This window comes from Ostrinia furnacalis, unplaced genomic scaffold, assembly GCF_004193835.3.
Source record: "Ostrinia furnacalis isolate ACB-3 unplaced genomic scaffold, ASM419383v2 OfSCF0398, whole genome shotgun sequence".
NCBI classification, from domain to species: domain Eukaryota; kingdom Metazoa; phylum Arthropoda; class Insecta; order Lepidoptera; family Crambidae; genus Ostrinia; species Ostrinia furnacalis.
The window spans coordinates 288013-303629 of NW_021130637.1; the positions used below are offsets into that span (position 1 = coordinate 288013).

The following is a 15617-nucleotide window of genomic DNA, read 5'->3' on the forward strand; positions in this document are numbered from 1 at the left end:
CCCTTGATGGAATCTTTTCTAATTTGGTAGCGTTTTTCATCAACCGCGTGTTTACAACATTAGATCGTGATTGCGCGAATTGAAAATGATTAAATAGTAAATATTATTTATTATAACCATAATACGGAGAAAATTATTTTACAGTCAATAATTTTAAGACGTAGAATTAAATCCCTATTTACTAAAACTAATCTACAGATAGTAGCTATCTAAAAATACTTTAAAATTAACTATGAGTATTCTACAAGTTAGAGGTCTGCAAATATTCTGAAAACCTATGCTGTGCTTGGCAAATTGTGTAACGAGTATTTGGTAGTGTATTTTTAAATTGTACCACGTAATCCGCTTGGGTGTGTAATGTATGATATAACTACATATCATATAATACTTAGAGGATATAACATCAAATTATATAAAATCGTTTAATATAATAATTATTTACTATAATAAACGAATAATATAATTTTAAAACGAATAATTTTAAGACAAATAACTATTAACTGATATAAAATGGTTTGATATAATGAATATTTTCTATAAAACTTACAATGTATACTATTTAAAACAAATAACATTCAAATCATATAAAAATAAAATGTCGAACAATCAAATGAAATAAAATTATTTTCCTATAAAACTTAAATCATATAACTAATTTTATATAAAGTTCATTTGTTATAATAAGCATTGCATGCAGCAAGCAAGCAAGCCAGCGAGCAAGCAAGCAAGCTAGCAAGCAAGCTAGCATGCAGGCAAGCAAGCAAGCAAGCTAGCATGCAGGCAAGCAAGCATGCAAGTAAGCTAGCAAGCAGGCAAGCAAGCAGGCAAGCAAGCAAGCAAGCAGGCAAGCAAGCAAGCAAGCAGGCAAGCAAGCAAGCAGGCAAGCAGGCAAGCAAGCAAGCAAGCAGGCATGCAGGCATGCAGCATGCAAATTTGACTAAAAACTTGAGACTTCTGTCACGGCTCCGGCACTGCGGGGCTCTGGCGGTCCCTCGCGTGCTAATCGTCGCAGATGGCTTTCGCTCGACACCGCGTCTTCGGCTTGCTGGCCGGCTTCGCCGGCCAGCCTCAGCCGCGGCGCCTCGCTTCCAGCCACCTGCTCCTCAGCCCGCGGGCCGCCTCGCCCCTCCGTGCCTACGCGCTTCTAAATTACACTCTAGGGGTAGGGCAGACAAGACTACGTGGAGTCGGTTTTACGGCGATTCGTTTTTGTCACTAAAGTCATTTATAAGTCAAGCTAAAGAAGAACATACTTAAAGTTATATCTATCAGAAATTATATCAATTAAAGAGTATAACAAATAATATTTATTACAAGTAATGGTTATGTGAAATAATATTTATATTAAACAAAATTACATCAAATGAGTCTTAGATTAAGTAAGGTTTATATCAAATGTCTTTATGCGTTGTGATTGGTATCTGAAATGATATTATTAGAAATGATTTATTATATGAAGTAAACATTATATGTTAAAAAATTATATCAAGTGTTATTATAACATACGTTTATTATACAATATGAACGTTATTGAAATGAATTTATATCATATAAACTTATATAAACTGTCACGCACCCAATCCGCTTGTTAGTAACATAATCGAAATAAAAGTTTCACGGAGTTCATATTGTACCGCGGTTGCACAATATGGGTCGAAGAATATTATCAACTCGCGAAGTTCTAAACCGGTGGCTGAAGCTCCAACCGTTTGTTAAACTCCGAATAAGTTTATAAGTATTCTTGAAAACTCATTTCTCTCATACGTCTGTTGAACAATACTTCGATAATTTTAAGGATTACTAGCGGTCGCCCGCGACTTCGTACGCGTGGATCCCGTTTTACCCCCTTAGGGGTTGAATTTTGCAAAATCCCGTCTTAGTGAGCATCTACGTTCTAAAAGGTTCCATGCAAAATTTGAGACTCCTAGCACTTGTAGTTTCTGAGATTTCGTGATGAGTGAGTGAGTTAGTCAATCAGTGACCTTTCACTTTTATAAATATAGATTATCGGATTTTCTTTAGTCATTATGTTATTAACATTCAGATATAACAAGCGTTAATTCATTTACGAGACATTGTGCGCTCCTAATCAATACCTAAGTGGATTTCAAGTCCACCAGACAAGCTTAATCTCCATCTCCCACATTTGGAAACTAATCCTAATATGATATCTTTGGCCTGTATAGGATTAGTATAATAAGTAACTGTTATATTTTAATGAAAGCAATCAAGCTTGAAGATTTAATTCAACTTACATTTTAACTTATACCGAAGTCTACTATTTACATTTTTATCATCATTTGACGTTACAAGACGAGTCCTGCGGAACTGCGAATTTGACCAATCTATAAAAATAACTAAGATTTTTGATGATTTCGATTATAAATATTCCTGTTCAATTGTAGTATCTTTTGTAAGGTGTTAAAGAACAGAATTGACACGCGATTGAGCTAAAGCGCCCGCCAAGACGGTTCCGCGAGTCAACCACAGCCCATCAATCTTCTCGCAAAGCTGTGTTCATATCGGTCTACCAGTGAACGTACAACGGCGTACAAATACTTTAATTCTCGGTACTTGTGTTACTCTCTGGCTGATATCTTATTTGTTGTAAGTTCTATTTTTGTAATATATGAACGACATAAAAGCCTTCAGAAAAGTAAGGAATTTATTTCGCCGAGTTCTAAAAATATACCGTCCGTAAGATTATTCGGAGAAAGATATTGAGTAAATTATTATTATCGATTAAATAATCAATAGGGATTTCACGCTTTCAATTTCAGCATCGTCGATAAAATATTACCACAGACAAAAGGAACGTCGCTTATTAATTAATTAAGGTACACCCGTTCGCTGTAAATTTCCCAATACGGCAAGTCATCGCGTAGATGAAAACCCGTAGCTTCGTTTTCCCGTAGCGGTGGGCGGATGCGAGCCGTAGTCCTTCGTAGCCGGAGCCCGCCGCCCGCCCCAGCCGCGTCGCCCCACCGAACTAGACCTACGTCAGTCGAGCTCGCGCCAGCGAAACGGACGCACGCGCGCGCTCTCGCGATCAAGCGCCTAACGTGCGCATCACATAATTACGCTAAATAAATTAACATCAATACCGTCGCTGTCAAAAACATCAACAATACGAGAACTCAGTGATCGAACTGTACTACGAGCGGCCGACAAACAGGTGGCGATTGCATATCAGTGCTATTATTGGGTGTTGATGCCGGAGTGGTATTGCAGTGCCAGTGTCTATTAGCAGTGCTAGAGGAAAGTGCTTTCGACCGTAGAGCCCACTCTGCTGGGAACGTCAGATTATTGTGGAGTAACATTCGATCGATAGGGGCAACAGCTGAGAGGATTGCACGCTACTGCCCGCATTGTAGAGGTGAGGACCGTATAGTAGCACGCACGATTGTAACATTGTAATACTATTTTGGAAATATCTGTTATGTTGTAATACTGTAGCATCGTAAAAATAACACGCGATCCATTTTCTTTATTTATCTTTGAATAATTTTGTTTTTAGTGCAAAACACATACAATCGCTATGTTTTGTTGATAAATAAGCCACCTAGCAAACTAGATTCACTAATTGGAGTATCAAATTGTATGAACCTCTTGGAAACTTATCTAATTGTATTGTATGTTTGGGCGAGCGAGCCTTATCTACTCTCGTTGGTATTATGTATAAGCTTGCGGTCTTGAAATACTTGGGCACAACGCAAACTATGTTGCTGAACATATTGCATCGGTGCCAAGTATCACATATGTATCGGTAAAACATATTGTTGAGACGGCAGTAGGTACTATCCACATTAAGCTTACACTGAAAATAGTATTTGAAGCTTTTGTTACCTATAACAAAACGGACATAAACGTCACGAATATTGAATAAGCTTAACTCACGCTAACATATTTCCTATTCAGTATAGTTAAAGTTCAGCATTTTTTGTGTACCTACCTACATTACCTACATCTGATTCAGGTGATACCAATAAACTTTGTTGAATACCAATTATTTCAATCATAGTCTTGTCCCCATACCGATAGACCTCAAAAGAACAACTTTTTGACTCTACACAGAACCTTCTCTCTAGTAGAGCCCCTAGCAGATGTTTACTCACTTACTGTAACGTAATATACCCACTACTCGTTTTACACGAGTTCCCGCGCAAGTTTACCTACATTCCAGGATTTTATTTTAAAATGACAAAAGATTCTAGAATGGCAACGGTAGGATGTATGTGATGTGCACCGTTGCGTAACGTTGTTTTTAACAAAGGATGATGAGTACAACAAAAAAGTCACTGTACCAAGTAAACATACAGCGGTCGTCTCGGCATTGAATAACTCCGCGTAATAATATGTTCGGCACAATGAAGGTCGAAGCTGCGGAGACGAGCGGTGAATCGCACCTCCGAGTCCGCACAAAGCGCTAACTTCCCTTTCTACCCATTACCGTGGAACCTTCGTCAAATCCTGACAACGCGTTATTGTAGTAATTAATCAATGTGACATGCACGCGCGTACATTTTAATTCATTATAACCTCATTAGCTTTGTGTGACTGAGGATTTTCCAGAAGTTTTCACACGAAGTTCATCGCTCTAACCAACGAATTCGTGTTTTCATTTTATGATGTCTCCCTACTCCATCAGAATACTTGCTCTTTCATCGATTCACTCTTATTCCAGATATCCACACGCTATTGTGTCATAATGTGAATCGATTAATGCGGCAATCAACGATTGCTATTCTTTACAACGCAATTATGACGCGCCCGGTGGGGCAGGTTGTAATTCGAAATACCATTTGTCGTTAATGCCAATTAGCTTGATGTGTTTAAAATTGTTTTGGGTGATTAAATATTTGGAAATAGCTTTGCGTATGCGTTGGAATTAGGCAATATTGTGTCAACTTTTGCAATGTCATCTAACACTATCTATAAATAGTATGAGTGCTATAGCTATTAATTAGGTTTCTGGTCGGGCCCACAAAGTTTTACGTGGCAGTCGGAAGTTCGCCGATTCCAATTATTTATACTATCCGAACAATTCTCAGCTCGATTCCCAAAGTTGTTCGAGTGCAATTTAATTTGTTTACATAATTGTTAATTACCGTGATTTTAAAATAAATTAATTTCGCATTACGACACAAAGATTGCGGCATGCATCAAATACAAATTGATTTCCAAAATGACTTCTCAATTACCATCATTATTATTAATGAATTAGTTACTAATATCGCGTGTTTGCTTGTGGTATTTTTCCTATAAAATACTCGAGTCACTCAATCTGATGACCCGTATCGCTGTCATAATCCCATCAATGCCACCAATAACGCCAGAGCGGCGCGGAAGCGGCAGGCGTGTCAGCGCTTGCGATCACCTATTTTCAGGGTGGCCAGGCTGCTCTAAAAATAAATACGGAAAGGTGGGCCAAAAGTGAAGAGAGAAAACAAACTTTTACTACGACTGTTTACAAAGAATATCGATCACTTTTATCAGAAACTCAGACATCTTTTAATTAAACTTGGTATTTCGCTGGCAAATTAAACTCTGAAAACGTTCAGTTTATTAAGAATTTCGCTGGCAAATTAAACTCTGAAAACGTTCAGTTTATTAAGAAAAGTTATATCCGAATATAATTAAAAGTGTGTTGTTTTTATCCATATCACAGAATACCTTGCAAGCATGTATCGTTCACATCGAATTGGTGAATAGCATGCTTCAATTTGGCAATACATAAACTAGTAACGCAACTAAACTACACGCAACAGTAGCCATTGTCTAACGCGCCATACACAATTCCTGTCCTGATACCCAAATGCTGGTACATATATGTAGCTTTCCCACAAACCAAGGCTGCTAACTACCGATAAATTACTGCAAAAACAATTATATGACCGGATTAGTTCAACACTAGTCGCACAAACAGTCAGTACGTCATACGTACTATCTGCGCAATAGTATAATGCGTTATTGTACAACTACTCGTTAAAATCTAATAAATTAATCAGTACAAAGGAACTTTCGTAAACGGAAAAAACAACATGTTCTAGGTACGACGAAATGATAGAACGTAGTTTCATAAGTATAGGCAAAACAATAAAACATTATACAATCTGCTGAAATAACAACGATGCGCAATCACATGAAAAACAAAACGTATCGTTGCATTATCGTGATTTATTCACCATGTTAGAATTGCTTCGCGTAATTCTCGAAGTAATGTTGATGAGTTTATGTAAGTTTCTTAACACTTTTAGATGTAGAATCTAACAATTGCATTTGAACTTATTTCTTATTCATATAAAAACCGAGTGTATCTGTATATCTTTACTCGTGACCGGTCGCTATTACATCCCAAGGAATTAGATATTCAACTCTCAAAGTACCCCTATCAAATATGTATTCGAGCGAAATCCAGCCAATACTGCAGGAAATTCTTTTCTTGAATAAAAGTGGAAGTTTATTGTTTTTCTGTCTCTACATCCGCATTCGGTAGTGATTTCAATGTCATTGCGGTAATGTTTAGTTAAAATATCCAGTATTGATTAATGCAAGATATTATGCTAAAGACGTAGATTGACATTCAATGTCAGTTATTATTTGTAACTGAGACGTAATATAAAATAAATGATGCTAAAACTTGTGTAAATCGACATTTTAGAGCTGATGTTGCGTCGATTTTTGCGTTAAATCTCAAAACACGAAAGGTCTTCTCTGCCTAAATGGCGTTTTTGTGCGACGAAATTGTACAGGCATGTAAAAACGGTCAAGATACTGGTGGAATCTCTGAGAGGCCTTAGTGGGCGCGACAACCAGTCCTCAAGAGCAAGGTCGCACTCGCCGCAACTCCGATGTTGATCGCCCTTGAAACATTATTAATCGCTCCGTCTGGTTGCCTTTGATCCTACATACAAATGAACTGAACTATCAGCTTACCTCCGTTTTCTTGGAAGCTTCGTTAGATTGCTCTAAAAGCTTGATAAGGGACTTTCATTAATATGCATAACACTAATAACTTGTTTTTTTTTATATTTAATTGTCCTGTGTGTTATTTTTTCATTCATAATATTTTTCTCGTAACTCGCCATATCTTATCACGCAAGACTTCGATTTCCATTGAATAATACGGCCTACATTGATTATACTACATTGACCTATGTTTTCCAAATAAATATTGCGTTGTTCGTATTACCACAGTAGATAATTTAGCTCATATATCTACTGTGGTATTACTATATCTTACTCGTAAATTGATAAAATGATGATTGTTGTAAGTAATATTATTGTGCAATGCACTTGTTCTGCTGATAAACTTGTTTAATAAAATAACATACGGGATAACTGCTATTATTGAGCTAAGAAAGCAGTATTTCTCAGTCAATAATAACGTTTTTCAGATAAACATTGTGCAACAATATATCTGTGATAAATCTGTGGGTTTGTTGATCGACATAGAAGTGATTTTCAACTTAAACTGTGTTCTTATCTGTGAACAATCCAATTTCGATATAATAGAATTTATGTCGAAGGTCAGAAGAGCTCATTCATGTTGGCGAATGCGTTGTTTACTACTGTGGCATTTTCCTCTTCTGAGACTTGTTAGGCGAGAGCGGCGAGATGTTTTTGTGCGCGGTCGTCAGCTCACCTTGAAGTCACGTGGATCTGAGTCACAGGCGCGCCCACCGCGGGCACAGCTCTGTTTCCTTGCTACCTAGGTGCTAGTAAACATTGCAACGTGCCATCTAATACATCTAATACGCTATGCACTCAGGTGTCGCATTAGCAATGCCGTAACTGACATTCGATCCACAACTCTACATTTGCCCTTCACTACCGCGTTTATCTATTTGCTCTGATTATTATGAATAGCCATATAGAAAACAAACAGAATGTAAGGTCGGCAATCGGCATGACATAATGACCGTACACATAATATTTGTACTTGTAAATGTAAGCGAATGACAAATTAATCTCGAGGTAATTACCAGGACCAGTGACCGAAGATATTTATGGCCGCATCGTAAATAGGTCGAACTCTGAGCTCATCTAGTTTTCAATTAGCTGAAATGCAGGAGGAGGCTCGGTGCTCGGTTCGGCAGCGCTGCCGGGATGATTAATATCCGGCGGGAGAAGGTCGCGGGCAGTGACGTCACCTCCGCAAGCGCCTCGTTTCCGACTCGGACTTAATTATGATGCAAAGCACGATACGTGTGCCATATAATATACAAAACGGTAGCTGTTATCCGCCTATCTAACGATTGTGCCAGCCACGTGTGTATTACGCGTTTGAGTAATTGAGCCGAATACCTATGAGGCCACTAAGACATTGGATTGTTAATTAACTCTATGACAATATCATTAATTAAGTCGCATTAAATTGTACCAATGCAATCTCTAGAGAATATCGACCATCAGTTGGAATTATTTATCAACTTTCATTATCATTCATAACTCTCCTGGGCTTTCAAATAGTTTTGCGCAAATTTTCACACCAATTCTGGTTCACTACAAATTTTAGCGTAACGCTGAAATATTACTCTGGTGTGGGTTTGCAAATTGTTTGTAATGGTTATGTTCACAATCGGATAGTATTAATCAATGCACTCGGAATGCAAGCTGGGATTTTCCCGATGCGATGGTATGACATGAAATAAACCATGCGTGAAGTGCTAGAACAATAGGATTGGCCCATTTATTGAGTGCAGTTCGTTCGACGTGCTTTTCATCGTTCGACCACTATAATGAGATTGGCGCATTGATCGTTGCGCTTATGCAAGCTTCGCTCATTGTGCTCCGATCACACTAACGAGTGCTTTGTGCATGCCAGTGACTCGATATGCTAACGTGTTATTAAAGCACCTCTAAACAATATGTCGCTTATTAACGGGAAAGGAGCGAGCCAAATTTCTCTCATCTTAGTTTCAGAACTTAAACGATGAGTAAGAAGGTAAACTGCACGAAAATCAACACGCCACAGTTTAACTTAAATTGTTATGTCAAAGAAGCGGACTTCGATGTTTGCATTCAAATAGTTGTGGTCCAATATTTGCGGAAGTCAAATACCGGTGCGCTTCCGGCCTCTTGTGACTATTGTGCGCGCCTCGATCGTATTCCGCCGCGCGCTGTCAAACCACGTCACGTATGCTTATGCTATTGGCAGCGAACAACCTCTTTCTGAGCATAATTATTGTGATATGTGGAATGTGGCCATTGTGATATCATTTTCGTGATATCTTATTTATTATTTTGTATCTCTGCCTAATAAATGAAATTGATTTTTCAATCAATAAAACAACATCTTAGACATATTTCAGTTCTGCAAAAAGTAATCTCCAACTCAACTAATATCTTACAAGGCTTATGAACTTGAGACAGATGGTTTCTCCCATTGGAATAATTTCAATATTTTTTGCGTGGTGGAGCCGTGAATGCCGTGATCCTCGGATCACAAAGATAAGCTCGGCTCACCTGGCAGATGTTGCTTGCGGGGCAGCTGCGCGTGCGCCCGGTCCTTTTTTATGCACCGCTCGTATCCTCCGACCTTTGTGTCGTATGCACGCGTAAATATCAGGTAACACCCCATGACGTCAACGCTAACTTTAATTCAAAATTTGTTGTGAACTTTAGTCGTTGAGCTAAAAATTTCTCCATTGAGTAGTTGACACCATCAACTAATGATTTGATTTCATTGAAATCTTTACAAAAGCACTTCAATCTTGCTTTGAAAACTAACTCGAATTTGTTGTAAAATTAGACTTCGTAGCTACGAAATCAATAAATGCTAGAGTCAAATTGAGCTCGCAAACTATTGACGGTCCCCTTGCCGTTCAAAAAAAGTATGTCTATAATCTATTGACTAGTTACGAGTATATCAACCACCCTTGCAAATTGTAACTGACGTTGATTTCCGATATTTCCCAAATTCCCACGGTGATTTAGATTTGGCGACAAGACCTAAAATTACGAAACCCTCTAACGGCGTTGGAGACGTCGCTTGACTTTATTATTTTCGTAAATTCACCGAACTAATGGCCGGAATGTCAAGTGAATGCGCAAGCGGAGAGGCTAGGAGGTATTCGCTGTTACGTCAGCCGAATCAAATTGGTTTATAGCCGGTCTAGTAGGGAATTTAGTGCAAGAACCCCTCCACTTTGGTATAGAAGGCTCATTTTTGCAACAGTGGTTCTTTGGGTGCTCCTGAGTGGATTTCCGTCGGTAGACATCGGGAGCCCCCCCCCTGTGGTAGCAGGGGGAGGGGGGGCAAGTTTCCTTCCGCCGCGCTTCACTTTAAGGCCCATATCTTCAAAACTATGGGTATTAGGGCAAGTGTGGTATCATTTTCGGATAATTAAAGGATGGCAAATTCATTTCTAGAACAAATTTTTTGCCTTTTCATACAAAAAATTAGAAATATTGAGTAAAATTCACAAAAACCAAAAAGTATTTTTTTAAATAAACGTCGTTTACTTTTAAACCACTGGAGATAATCTAATAAAAAAAATATGACCTGAAAGCTACATTTATCAGGATTATAAAAATATAACATTGTATGGTACTTTTTTCGCAAAAAGTAGGTGAAAAAAATTTTTTCTTCAGGACACAGCGGGCGAATTTTATAGCGCATCGGAAAAAAATATTTATTTTATCCATGAATTCATACTATTTGGTTCATAATGTCCTGAAGAAAAAATTTTTTTCACCTACTTTTTGCGAAAAAAGTACCATACAATGTTATATTTTTATAATCCTGATAAATGTAGCTTTCAGGTCATATTTTTTTTATTAGATTATCTCCAGTGGTTTAAAAGTAAACGACGTTTATTTAAAAAAATACTTTTTGGTTTTTGTGAATTTTACTCAATATTTCTAATTTTTTGTATGAAAAGGCAAAAAGTTTGTTCTAAAAATAAATTTGCCATCCTTTAATTATCCGAAAATGATACCACACTTGCCCTAATACCCATAGTTTTGAAGATATGGGCCTTAAAGTGAAGCGCGGCGGAAGGAAACTTGCCCCCCTTGCTACCACAGGGGGGGCTCCCGATGTCTACCGACGGAAATCCACTCAGGAGCACCCAAAGAACCACTGTTGCAAAAATGAGCCTTCTATACCAAAGTGGAGGGGTCTCCATACAAATCATTGCACTAAATTCCCTACTAGTCGGCCGCTGCTCGGCGCGCTGTCTATCGAACTCAGCACGCTCGCTCCGCCCGGAGCTCGGAGCCTGGCTGCGGCATCGCAAAACGGGGACGCCATTCCTGACCTACATCACAACGGGGTTGTCTGGGCCATAGCCAACTCCATCGCTACCACCTATTATACAAATAAAACAAATGACTCGCATTCAACTTATGGCTTTGTTAACTCAAACTTGTTATCTTTGCGAGTTTAAAAACATCAGGATTAACCAGCATTGTTTTATTATATAACTGTTATTATGAATCCGTGTTAAATATCAACGCATACGTATGATGCTTTGGTTGGCGAAGGAGCCTCAATAAGTATTTGTGACATCATTTGAATTTCAAATAGCCTGTATCGACGAATGTCAATAGAGTTTGCCCGCTGTCGCGCGCGGGCCCGAAGCCACTCGTGCTATATTATTGTGGAAAACATTTATTCCTAATCCCGTCTATAGGGCTTTATAAATAAGATTATTTTAATACTCGCTGTTTATGCTACTGGTTAGCTAAAGAAGCGTGAGTTAGTCCTGTTTATCCCACCAACTTTCATGACGGCTTTACTGGTTTGAATATTTTACTAAAAGGACAGTCCCTTGTGTTTTCCAGTAAGATTCCACTATAAAATCATCTAAGAGATTTTGTAAAGAAGATTTACATCACCTTTTAAAGGCTAATGCACTCTTAGTGTCATTCTTTTCGGAAAATAATGCAGTCGTACACAATTTCATAACTTCTGATCATGTAAGTGTTGTTGCAATAATCGAAATTATGAAACCGGAACGTGATTTTGTGATTTTTGTATAAAATTTGAGTTTCGCTTTACAATTACTTCAAGTAAATGATGGTCATTATACCAATTAAGGCGGTCTTCGTCAGCGAACGATGTTGTAGGTAGTTAGGTAGCTAACTCGATTAAACCATTATTGGTTGTATAACTATTATAGACTACGCACTTATTCTTATAGAGCCATGATGTAATAACCAGCTCATAATAGTGTGTAGGAGTGAACGCCGTTTTTGCGGCGACCAGGTGCACAAACAAGCACAATACGACTTCCCTAAATATTTTCACCTCGGCCTTTTTCACGCTTTCGCGATTCAACCGTACCTAAATCCCTCGATAAAATTAATTATTACTCAAAACAAGGTTAGCAGATGCGCGTATTACGTCGTTTACAAACAGTCCTTGAAGGGATGACACACCCAGGCAAACTGATGTCGCATACATAATGTTGTGTACCGATGTCGGTACATACGAATCGCGTGTAAGGTCTCAATGAGTGGGTGTTAACTACATATATCTACATAGTATCAAATACTAGTTAGATCGCCTGATATCGATATCTCTAACCGATGAATAAACGACATCCGGCCATACCTGTTTACACACGCGCGTATTGCGCGGCAATTTGCGACTTTTTTAGCGCCACAGAAATTCGAAGTATCATTTTGATTGAACATTTTTTGGGATTCTCTAGCTCTACTTGAATAAATTGCGGACAACTCGTCGAAAGCTTTTTTTTTTTAAAATTGGATAAATACCACAAAGATTATGTAGGTATTAAATTAATTTATTACGTAAATATGTAATTCATAATTGCGTTATGCAAAAACATGTTTTTCAAATGAACAAGAAATATAGCGCAATTACTTCCGAACTCTATGCTATGTTTGTTCGACATGAATATATTCAGTTCCGTAATTTCCATATGAATAAGCAAAATTGACTTGTCGAACCACAAACAACGTAGTATTGAAACAGTATTTTGGAAATGCAGCGGACTGGCGATAATGAACGGGAACGAACTCTCAAAGTTTCACATTCCCCCATTATTCCCTGTAGCCTGTGAAGGTGATAATAGCACTAACAGCCTAATGTTCACATTTTCTTCGATATAATCGTCTTGTCTAAGGTAAAAAGCGTTTTCTGTCATGATCCCGCTAATAAAATAAACGAAGTGTGATTGCAAACCGTATAATCTAGTAAACGATTGCCAATAAAAGGGGATTATTTTGTTAGTGCCTAATATATTTTTCGAGAGTGGTTGTAAAATGAAACAACAAAACCGCTATCCCGCTGGGCTGCATTACGCTGAAAAAATACAAATGATTTTTGGACGATTCAGTGATGATATATTTCAGGAAGGATAATTTTAAGAGTAGGCTCTAAGATGTTTAGGGCATTTTCTATTGTATGAAAAGAAAATTAATCCATGTTTACAAGCACTATACATTTTCTTTTATAAATAGTTATGTAGCAGTAGGTACTGTTAATTAATTTGAGTTTTCAGTATAGTCATGACCATGGAATAGTTAATTTGTCTATCCCGTGGTCATGATGCTACGCATTTGTACGTAATGTGGGCGTGGGTGTCACATCCTCACTGGTCGAGCTTGGCCAGTCGATCCGATGACGTCACCCAACCGCATACACGCATCTTTGCGGCGATTGGCGACCATTAACTCATTTCATGACCAGCACTCATTAGACATGTTACATAATAATATTATATGTAACGACCTATTTACTACTGTTTTGGAAATTAATGGTGACATAAATCACCGTCCTTGTTAACATTTCACGAATCCCATGGTAACGTTAACTTCTGACCCAGGGTTAACCTTAAACCAGCATGTTCGAAAACGGATTTCCTAATTTGTCATCCTTGCTATTCTTATTATTGATGTTTTTTTTTTTTCGAAGATATATCTTTAGTGTTTGTTTTTATTGCGAGCAGCGCGTGCGTGATGCTCACGCGTCTGTTGGTTCCAGCGATAAGAATTATTTATGCATTGGGGACACTGCGCGACTCCTGCTCTACTCGTACTACTATACAGTGCAGCGATACGCCTCGCCGCATGCGGCGTAACACTGTGAAATCATAAATCACGTTCTACTACTAGCTTCTATACTATAGACAGTGTTTTATGGTCTCTTTGTGGCTTTTCAGTCCATAAAATATTCAATGCTTTTTAGCTCATCTATTTTATTTAATGGCATTTGGTCTTTGTCTTTCAAAAATAATTACCCATAAATGAAAAGTGATAAATTATCCAAAACGATTGAATCTGTACTCCTTACTGCCATCACAATGGTATTGCATTGAGGAAAGATACCAATAATGGTAGCTCACGATATTACGTCGTGGAGTACGGCCATTAACAGCGCTTTGTATCGAATTAACACTGAGGTGTCGAAGAAAAACAAGGACGTTTACGTTTAATATTCACAAACGATGTTGATTACTTACCATTAGATGCCATTAGTAGTAGTTTGTCACTTTTATAAAATAAGTCTATGAGTATGAAATAGAACGGTGCTGATTAAGTAGATTGATTTCACCTTGTCGTCTGCTATGAACGGAACAAGCTTTACGTTTATGGAATTGGCCGAGATTTGAGTTATGTTTTTATTCTTGCTTTGCACTAAGTATCTATAAAGATCTTAATTAGGAAAAACAAATAAGTGACATTTATGATTCCTATTATCTCGACGTAGCACTTAATTAAAATGCTTTCAATGTAATAAGAAGCAGCTGTATTACTTGGGTTCTCAGTAGAATAGTGTCGTTTTTTATTTGCAAACGCGATTTCTCGTTACCAGATGGGGAAGGGGATGGGGGTAGCAATACCGGTGGCATTTGACTGCAAAGGTCAGGTATAATGTGTTCGTATAGCGACACAGATTTCAGCACCGCTTTATTGCACGTGCAAAGCGCCTATACAACGCGTTAAAATAAATCTGTAAAGGTCGTCGAGCATCCGACACATTTGTATTTAAAAATAGGATACACTATATTTATACTACGGCACACGAGTACTTCCAATATATTTTCCCAGCTAGTAACAATAACATTAGTGTGGTGGAAATATTCCTTCTCTCCCCTAATTGGGAACAAGGTGATTCTACGTATAGTACCTATAGAGATACGTAGAATTAAGTAGCGAGTGAGACCCGCGTGCTGCAAAACCTTTTTGCTCCCAAATTTCGAACACGTTTTATATTACATACCACTGCTTTTATTATTGTAAAAAAGATCGTCGAGTTATCGAAAGTTACAGCAAAATGAGCTTATTGATTCGGAAAGTCATGTCATTATAATTAATATATTCAAACTTCCCTAACTTTGTTTAATGAGACCAATTGAAAGTAGAAAAGTTTGAAGTTACGAAAGTTTTCTTGGAAGGTTCCTTAAGACAGTATGCTACTTGTCGTAGTTATGTAGTACGCCAGGGGTCTTGCGACTTTAAAATTTTCCATTTATTCAAAAATCAAGTCTTTATATTTCTTTTTAAACATTTTTTTTGATGTCTTACCTATAAACACACACGTTCGTGATTCTTACGTAAGGTTAAAATTGGCAGAGCGTGATTCGTGATTAGCGATTCGCGTGATGGTGGTTGGTGGTATTATAAGTATCGTTACAGAGACA

The 15617-nt window shown here is 37.9% G+C and overlaps 1 protein-coding gene across 6 annotated transcripts in view; it reads left to right on the forward strand.

The window, feature by feature from the left end:
• Ptpmeg2 (Protein tyrosine phosphatase Meg2) overlaps window positions 1–15617 on the forward strand; it is a 57670-nt gene that overhangs the window by 16807 nt on the left and 25246 nt on the right. The gene's annotated exons all lie outside the window — the stretch shown is intronic.